This window comes from Giraffa tippelskirchi, chromosome 11, assembly GCF_054371585.1.
Source record: "Giraffa tippelskirchi isolate mGirTip1 chromosome 11, T2T-mGirTip1v1.2.pri, whole genome shotgun sequence".
In the NCBI taxonomy this organism is placed as follows: Eukaryota; Metazoa; Chordata; class Mammalia; order Artiodactyla; family Giraffidae; genus Giraffa; species Giraffa tippelskirchi.
The window spans coordinates 12,407,125-12,414,969 of record NC_137285.1 but is presented as its reverse complement, the minus strand read 5'-3'; positions in this window follow the sequence as shown (position 1 = coordinate 12,414,969).

Here is a 7,845-nt window from a genome sequence, read left to right as displayed (position 1 = left end):
CCCGATTTGCTCACCTCCTCCCCACCCCACCCCCCAAATTCTCGGACGGTGCTCAGACGTGTTGCCAGCCTCTCTACCCCAGTGCTTCCTCTTTTTTTTTTTTTTAATTTAATCTCCCGTGTATCTTATTTGTATATAGTGATGTTAATGAGTAACTCTTGTGGCGCTGATGGACGGGGGGGTGAGCGGCTCACAATCTCTCTGGATTTCGTTGCCTATTACTCACCTGGCGCCGGTCGCAATCTCGCCGCGGGCTTTATGGTGGCGGCGGCCTCTGCGGAGGCCACTCGGGGCCGGCGCCTTCGCCTTTTTTTTTTTTCCCCGGGCTTCGAGTGCCACCTATCTGTCTGGCCCACGAATGCGCCCCGGTGGCGGCCACTTCCTTGACTCCCCGGAGCCTCCCGGGTTCCGGAGCTGGAGCGTTTCACCTTTGCCCCTTCTCATCCTCTCCACCCCCACCCTGGGCTCCCCTCCTTCTCTGCCCCCCACCCCGGCACGCCCCCCACCCCCCAGCATCGGAAGAAGCCGCCCTCATCTCTTTCCTGAATATCATTTTCACTCCTGTTTGGGCCTCAGATGAGAAAAACAGTCCTTCCCGACTCTGGGTTTCCAGGAGCCTTCGGAAATTCAGTGAGGGGGACCCTCTCTCATTATTTTCTCTCCAAGTACCCTGCTGATCCGTGTGGAAACCTCCACTTGTTCCCCGGCCCTGTCGGGCTGGGCATAACCCGAGTTCCTTATCTGTAGATAAAGAGAGAAAGGATCCCCGCTCCCCACTGTACACCACTCAGAATCTCCCCTGGATGCAACTCCCTTGTGCCTGATGCGCTATCTCTTCCTTACTTTACAACGCTGGATTTTTTTTTTTCTGGTTTCTACCCTGGTCGCTTCTACAGGGACGAAGGGCACCGGGCTTGTCGGAGCCCCAGTCCGTAAAGGGCTCGGGCCGGGGTCAGCTACTGCAACCTGCTGAGCCGAGCGCGTTGGTGATTTGTAGATTTAAGGTGACAAATGCGGGTGCCAGCCTGAGCCCTTCGCCCCCGCCCCTTGGGAAGGTCGGCTCCAAGTCTGGCTGCGTCCAGGCGTCTGAGACCGGCGGCGGGGGAGGGGGCAGGCTCGTTTTTTTTCCTTCTTCTTCGTTTTTTTTGCTGTGCTCTGAGCCGCGGGTGAAGGCGTCCGAGTTCCTGCTGACCTCCCGGCGCTAATTGCAGGGGCCGAAGGGCGCGCTCAAGCAGAGGCTGGGGTCACGACCCTGCGCTCTCTCCTCCCGGGTCCCAACAAGCTCGATGGAGCCGTGTGTGCGCTCGCGGGCGTGCGTGTGCTAGTGTGTGTGTCTGTGTGTAGAGCCTCCCTCTGAATCTGAGCTGTCCTAGAACCCACCCTTCTTTTGTGGGGCAAGTTCCCGGCGGGTAGGCCTTTCCAAAAATTCCATCCAAGAAGGAAAACCCTGGTGCTGACCTTTCCCATAAGCCAGCAGACAGGCAGCCGCCTTTAGGCTCTGCGAGAAGCTTGAAACGCTTCGCGTCCGTGCGCTTTTCTGCCTCGCTGGTTTCCAATTTTGACCTCACGGCAGCCAGCCAAGAGAGTGGCTGTTGGGGTGTAGATGGCAGGCCTCGATCGCGACCTAGCTCTTAGAGACAAAGCTCTAGGAAGTTCGTACCTGTGGGTAACTCTTTGGGCGTTCTGGGGCCAGGAGCTACAGGTGTTAGAAGTAGATGCGTGTGCGCCCGCGTAGACTTGTACGTGCCCCACCAGGAGACGTCTCTTCCAATTTGTATTTCGAAGTTGCTGCACAAGACAGTTCCGGATGTAGATGCCTTTGGTTGTTTTATAATCAAGATGCGTATAATCAAGATGTATATGTTGCAGATGTCGGCGTTCAAAGTACACGGAACAACAATAATAAAATGAACTGGCAGACCAGGGCACGTGCAAGAGACAGGCACTGGGTTCAGCGCCCCACAAAAGAGATCGCCTTTAACGCCGCCTCACAATTAACCCTATGGTGTGCGCGGACGACCTTTAGCCTTGGTTTACGAAGTAGGGGGAACGGAGGCTCAGAACCATGAAACCACTGACCCGGGAGCACCCGGGGAAACTGTGGAGCCAGCATTTGAGACCAAGTGGGCCCCGGAATCCACTCGAACCACTCTATCTAGTTCAGGTGGAGGTGTGCGTATATCCCGAATGTAGAGAAATCTATGGGCGTGTGTGTCGGATTTTGGTGTGTGTCTCAGCGGGTTTTCAGACGAGAGAACATTTTACATTTCTTCGGGCGTCTGTCCGGCATTGCGAAAGTGCAGTTTCTATCTCGGGGTGTCATTCTCTGGCCCTGCCTCCCGGGTGAAGGGAGGAGACCGCACGCTTGGGGCCATGGTTCCCAGGCGGATGCAGCGAAGGTGGGCTGGGGACAAAACCCCACTTATAAACGCACGCGGCGGGGCACGCAAGTGGATACGGTGTTCTGGTCCAGATCGAGAGGGACAGGGCGTACGATCGTGCGGGCGTGCGCCGGGGTGACCACGCTAACTCGTTTCCTTCTCCCGCCGGGTGGGAGGGCGAGACTCGGGCTTTTCTCCGCCGCCCTCAGGTCCTTACCTGCGTCCCTAGCCCTCGCTGTGCTCCATCTGCCCAGGCGCGGAGGCTGGGACCGCAGGTGGGGACACTCCCGGCCGCAGGCATCGTTTTTTTCTTTCCTGGTTCGATCCTGATCAGCTTCCAGGAACTTAAGCAAATTTACTTTGTCTCGTTCTCTGAACTCTTTGGTCCCAGGTGGGAGCCGAGGGCTTGGCAGGTGGGGAGATAGATCCTCCGAGAGGCGGGAGAGGGGGCTACCGAGGGCGCCGCCCCACTCAGGAAAGGGGGTGTCTGCTTAGCGAACAGCGCGGCACAGGTTCTCCAGCCTGGGCATCTGGAGGCCCCAAGCACCCCGGGGACCGAGGCCGGGGTCTGGATGCAGGCTGGGCGAGGACGAGGCGGGGAGCGGGGGTGACGGGTGGACACAACACCCCCACCTTGGGCTTGGGTAGGGAATAAGGACCCCTCTTCCGCGTGCCCCAGGTGCAGGCGCTTTCTTCCCTCGCGGCTGGGATGAAGTCTGGCGGCCCGTGTCCCTCGGATGCCGCAACTTCGAGCCAGTCCTGGGTTAGGGTGGGGGTGAGAGTGTGGGGTACGGGGGGAGACTTAGAGAAGGGACATTGGCCCTGTCCGAGCCGTCCGGCTCTCGACACCCCCTCGCCCTCCCCAGTCCAACGATCCGAGTCAGTCCGTCTATTTGAGCTTTTGAAATGCGATCCCCCGCGCCACTTCGGTTTCCCGCTAATGACCCGGGCTCTGGTTTCGGGTTGGCGAATGGCACCCGGAGCTGAGGGCTGCTTCTCCGGGCCCGCACCAGCCACCCCTCTCCTTCTAGGCTCTCCCCCCGCCGGCGCGGCGGGCCCAGGCCGGGGCGCACCCCTGGTCCCTTTCAAGGTCCGAAAAGTGTCAAGGATACCCAGGCACGGAACTGAGGCTCGAGGCACTGACTGCCTCCGGCTTTTGCGCTTTGCCGCCCACCCCAGTCCCCAGCATGGGCATCTTCGAGGTCACTTTTTTTTTTCCTTATTTTGTGCTGGAACCAGGCACCCCTCGCTTTCTCAGGAGCTCCTGAGGAGCGCCAGTTGCCGCCGGCCGTTATTTTAGTTGCTCCCACGCCCCAGTCCCGGGGTAGGAGCCTGTTTGGAGCCGGTGTTTGTCGTGTGGCTACCAGTGGTGTACCCCAGTCAACACCAGGCCTTGCCCCGGCGCCCCCTCTCCAGAAAGCACTCACCGTTTAGCTACTGGGCATTCTTTAGGGTGAGGGCTCTTAACTGGAGGTCAGGGCTCCTGACCTCAGCCGATCCCCAGAAATCATATACAAAAATTTTGTACTGTGTATATGTACAGATTTAAAGCAGGAAACCATACAGTTTTTGTCAGCTTCTCAGAGGTATATGAACCCAAGCAAATTAAGGTGCACTTGTGCTTGAGGTGCAGAAAGAAATGGGGGGAGGGTTTGGGGAGGAAACCCTCCAGAGTTTGGAGACTCTGGTTTTGTTCGGAGAGTTTAGTTTTGGTCACGTGGAATGCAGCTTTGGGGACCAGCTCCATCTCTTTGGGTATCCATCTTGCTCACCTACGGCAAGGATACTGTTTCCTGGCTTATTCTGAAGCTGAGCCTCCAGACCCGGAAGGCTTCAGGCATAGTCTAATTAGCTGACTAATTAATGATATTAACTTATCAACCCAATGATTATGAACAGTCATTATCACTCCCAATGAATTCTGTGTTAATTTCCTGTTGCTAAGGTCACCCCCCACTCGACTATCACAGGTAATAAAAGGAAACCACTTTTCATAAAAACAAAATTGCTTTTTCCCCCCCGCACACCCTCCTCCCACCTTAAGATTCAGGGCAAGGGGAGCCGCAGAGGAGTCTCCTTTGGGGAGAGAACACTGGGGTCCAGGTTAGGGGTCCCCCTGCATCTACACCCCCTTAGAGCCACCTCCATGTACATCATGGGGAGGTGGCAGAGTTCATCTTTATTTAGATCTTGCGAAGGGCTGAATTTTTCTTTTTTTTTAAATTAAAATCATGCCTGGTGGAATCAGGGACATAAATTTTGGAAGATAGATGTGTATGTGTTGACCAGGGTGGGGATCTGAGTGTTTAGGATCTGAGGGTCACCAGAGCTTCCCCCTGCCCCACCCTGGGGGGAAATGATGGACAAGGGGAAGCCGGGGACCTCTTTTCACTGCAGAAAACTGCCTTTATCTTTACTGCCCAGTAGAGCCTAGAACAAAGTAGGCGCCTACCCAAATTGTGTGTGAGGCCAGCCTAAACTTGCTCAGGAACCCCATTAACTTAGCAGGCAGAGGTTATAGTGGAAACATTTTAAAACGTCGCCTGCATTTTTCTCTGTCATGCTTCCCTCTTTTGTTTTATTTAGGCGAACACACCAAGCACACGTGAAAATTCACAAGCACTTAAAAGAAACTTCCTAGACAGGGCAGAATGTGCGAGGAGAGAAGGGAGGGTTCCCCCGTTTCCTCTCTGATAACATAGGGCCCCAGGGGAAGCCCCCATCTCCACTCCTAAGTTTGGCCTTAAAAAAAAAAAAAAAGCAAAAATAACCTTTTGGTGGCACTTGGCCACTTAGAGATGGATTTCCTCCCTGCGTCAAGACAAGATGGATTTCATAGGAGGTGATATAAGCAAGGGCTCCTTACTTCTCTCCACCCATACCTTCTCAGCCCTCCTGAATCAGCAACCCCTACCCGCTGCCCCAATTTCACCACAAACTTTCCCCCAAGGCTTTCCCGCACTAAAATCACAAGAAAAGCGTGCATGGCGTGACCAGTGTTTGACCAAAGCCTGGACCTGACTCAGGGAGATGAAGATGCAGCGTTTCTTTTTTCTCTCTTTCTCTCTATTTGTCAATAAACAGGCCATTTCTGTGCTGGTTTTATTTGACACAAAAGCCTCTCTAGTGTTACTTCCCCCGATTTCTTGATACATCCTGGTCTCTGAGTTAGAGCAGAGGAGGTGAGAAAACTCAAACAGGAAGGGAGGACTGCACAGTCAATCAACACTAACTCTTGGTTTTTCCTCCGGGCTGAAAAAAAAAATTTCTTTTCGAGCTACCTGTTTTGCAGAGCTCAGGGGAGGGAGAATCAGAAATGAAAGCGGCTCACCGCCACCGCTCTGGCGCCTTTGCTTGGCCGTTCCTTTGCCGCCATCTGCTGGTTTGTTGTGGGAAGTGCAGGGCGCTTTTTCAAGACTTTCAAGGGTGAAGAGTCATTCATTCTTTATCCATTTATTTATTAAGCAAATAGCTAGCTGTGTCTGAGACTTGATCTCTGTTCTCATCAGATTTGCGTCCCAGTAAATCCAGCTTCATGGCCATCCCCTGTAAGTAAGATACAGAGAGAGCAAAGATGTCAGAAGAAAGAACCAGGTCCTTTGAGCCACCCGTTTCATGTGGCCTGTAAGCTAGAAATGGCTTTTGCACTTTTAAATAGTTGGGGGTGGGGGAATCAAAGGAAGAACACTTCGTGTGCCAATGACTTGATACTCAAATGTCAGTATTCCGAAATCAAATTTCATTGGAATCCAGCCACACCCATTCAGTTACACATTCTCTATGGCTGCCAGATTGAATTGTTTCGACAAGAGACTGTGTGACTTGTAGAGTCAGAAATCTTTCTGTGGCCTCTTGCAGAAAAAGTTTGCTGGCCTCACGTCTAAAGGAAAGATTAGCTACTACCCCCCCCGATTTTTCAAAATGGAAAACGGCGCTACAAATTTGGAGAAAGTCTGGAGGACTTTGAAGTGAAGTGAAATGAAAGTCACTCAGTCACTCGTGTCTTACTCTGTGACCCCATGGACTATACGGTCCGTGGAATTCTCCAGGCCAGAATACTGGAGTGGGTAGTCTTTCCCTTCTCCAGGGGATCTTCCCAACCCAGGGATCAAATCCAGGTCTCCCATATTACGGGCAGGTTCTTTACCAGCTGAACCACCAGGGAAGCCTAAGAATACTGGAGTGGGTAGCCCATCCCTTCTCCAGCAGATCTTCCCGACCCAGGAATCGAACCAGGGTCTCCTACATTACAGGTGGATTCTTTACCAACTGAGCTATCAGGGAAGCTCTTTCTTTCTAAGTGAAAGTCGCTCAGTCATGTCTGACTCTTTGCAACCTCATGGACTATACAGTCCATGGAATTCTCCAGGCAAGAATACTGGAGTGGGTAGCCTTTCCCTTCTCCAGGGGATCTTTCCAATCCAGGGATTGAACCCAGGTCTCCTGCATTGCTTTGGGGAAACAAACAAACTAAAAATGTCTCCCGGCCTAAAGGTTGGATTCAGAATGTGTTACATGAAGCTCAGGGTAATCATTTCAAAGTTTCTTCGAAATAGAAATGAACTGCAGCAGGAGGAGACACCCAGCGCTTAGTAGGTTCTCAATAAGGTCACCTCCTCGGGGCAGGGGCACAGGATCCTGGAGAAAAGGCACCAGTTGCAAGATGTAGATGGTTTCAGTTTGGCTTTGTTTTTTTCTTAATTTGCTTGCATGTGTGTGTGTGTGTTTTAATTCATTTATGTTTAATTGAAGGATGATTGCTTTACAATATTGGTTTGATTCTGCCATACATCAACATGAATTAGCCAGACTCTGTATGACCTCTTGGACTGTAGCCCTCCAGGCTCCTCTGTTCATGGGATTCTCCAGGCAAGAATATTGGAGAGGGTAGCCATGCCCTCCCCCAGGGGATCTTCCCAACTCAGGGATGGAGCCTGGGTCTCCTGCATTGCAGGCAGATTCTTTACCATCAGAGCCACCTGGGAAGCCCGAATCAGCCATAAGTATACATATGTCCCCTCCTTCTTGAACCTCCCTCCCACCTCCTTTTCCACCCCTCTAGGTTGTTATAGAGCCCCAGTTTGAGTTCCCTGAGTCATTCAGCAAATTTCCCTTGGCCATCTATTTTATATATGGTAGTGTATAGACAATCCATGCTACTCTCTCCATGCATCTCACCCTCTCCTTCCTCCCCTAACCCCCCGCCTCTGTCCATAAGTCTGTTCTTTATGTCCGAGTCTCTATTCCTGACCTGCAAAGAGGTTCATCAGTACCATCTTTCTAGATTTCATATATTGACGTCAGTATACAATATTTGAGTGAGTCAGTTCTAATGAGGTGGATGAACCTAGAGCCTATTACACAAAGTGAAGTAAGCTGGTTTCGGTTTTAAAAATCTCTGACGAAGTTTACAAATAACAGACTGTCAGAGCCTAAGGAAAGAGCATGGGGTGGGCTTGTGTAG